Consider the following 2,047-nt stretch of genomic DNA (forward strand, 5'->3'; position numbering starts at 1 on the left):
CCCTCTTCTCCTCTTGGTCTCGAATAATATCCATAGCCCTCTTCGTCAGTGAAATCCCCTCGTGCTTGATTTCATCTATCCTGCAATACACCCTGGAGTACCTCTCTGCCGCCAGGTCGAAAAGCCCGACCTGGAAAACAATCGTCGCGGCCGTATGGAAAACAGTGCGGTACGCGCAGCAACACTCTCTGCGCTGTACACTTGTAGGCAGATGTACTTGTTCTGACGCACTGCTTCCCACCAGACCGGCACCCCGTACATTATCACGGAGTTGATGACACTCGCGTATACCTTCCTCCTTTGCTCCCCCGGACCGCGCAGATTGGGCATCAGTCGATTAAGGAGCCATTCTCTTCATCCGGGACGCTAGTTTCTCAAAGTGGGGCCTGAAGCTCCACTTGCTATTGATGACAATGCCCAGGTACTTCATCTCACTTCCTACCTGGATCCTTGTTCCCTGAACCTCGATCCACTGTCCCGGCTCGATCCCGCCATCGGGAAAGGCAAACGCCTCCGTTTTCTCAGGGGCGACTCAGCCCTAAGCCGTTGATTGCCCTGACAACCATCGCCACACTTATTTCAACCTTCAGCCGCGCCTCTCGCCAGTCGACCCCCGTCGCGACGATAAACGTGTCGTCCACATAGCAAATAAACTCACACTCACCAAACAGATGGACCGCCAATACCCCATCATATGATTATCCACAATTTGGGGCCTAACACTGAGCCCTGCAGAACTCCACACGTTATTGCCACTCTATGTACTCCATCGCGATCAATGTAGGTGAGATACCTGTCACTTAAGTATGAGTCAAAGACCGCTCTAAGGTACTCGAGTACCTCCTTGTCCACCAATGCCTTCCGGATGCTGTCCCACGGAAACGAGTCATTCTTAATATTTAGGCCAATGACGATCACCTTCTTTCCATCGTCGGTGGCAGACCCAACCATCTCTCGGAGACACCCGACCGCATCCACAGTGGACCTCCTCTCTCTAAAGCCGAATTGATACAGCGAGAGGCCCTCCCTTTCGTCGAGATGCTTCATCAGACGGCGCATCATTATCCTCTCTAGCAACTTCCCGCATCCATTCAGCAAGCAAATGAGTCTATAAGATGATGGTAAACCCACAGGTTTGCTCAGCCTTCTTGCTCAGCAAAACCAACTTTGCCACCTTCTATTTCTGCGAAAAGTGCCTCGTCTAAGCACTTATCCAAACACCTCTTCCTCTCGAAGGCTCTCGAAGGCATCCGACAGTCGTCGCAATTACTCTGTTGTGGATGCCATCAGGGCCCGGCGCTTTCCTGTTCGAGCGGATTCTCTTTATGCACGCATCGAGCTCCGCATCTGTAACCTCGTCACTTGGATCCCACGCACCTCTCTCCTGTATTTATCGATTGGACGAGCAGGGAAGAGGGTCGACACGATCCTAGCCACATTCATCTCGGGAAGCGCCTGTTCAACGTCCTTTTCCTCTCCAAGAGATCCCCATCCGGCCATCTCAGACTCATCTCGATGTATTTGTGTCAAAGGCCGAGTCCACGCTGTCCAGCACGGCCCAATCGCCGACAAGATCGGCCGCTCTCGCATTGCCGAAGGTCATATCCACCGCTGATTGCCCCTGCTACCTGAGGCATGTAGGGGAGCCACCCCTATTCAAGACCTGAAGATCCCTGCTTACCAGCCAATCCGCGAGAATCCTTCCGCGCTAGTTTTCCTTTTTGTCATCCCACTCGTGAGACCTCGCGTCGAGGTCTCCAATCAGCAGCGTTGGGCTGTCTCTATGGGTCTGCGTGAGTCCTGTCAGCTCGTTTAATAGGGCACAGAAATCACCAATGCTCCGATTGGGGGAGAAATAGCCGTCGATGACAACGACACCTCCCCACTCCACGCAAACCCAATCCTCACCCCCTAAAGCTAAGATTTTGCACATATAAAAAAAATACGTGTCTCTTAGATTTTTGTGTTTAAAAACATATTTTAAGAAGAATTAAATTGGTGTCAGACAGTTGTGATACTGTCTCTTATACACATCTCTGAGCGGGCT

Source organism: Wasmannia auropunctata, unplaced genomic scaffold (assembly GCF_000956235.1).
Source record: "Wasmannia auropunctata unplaced genomic scaffold, wasmannia.A_1.0 LD336090.1, whole genome shotgun sequence".
In the NCBI taxonomy this organism is placed as follows: Eukaryota; Metazoa; Arthropoda; class Insecta; order Hymenoptera; family Formicidae; genus Wasmannia; species Wasmannia auropunctata.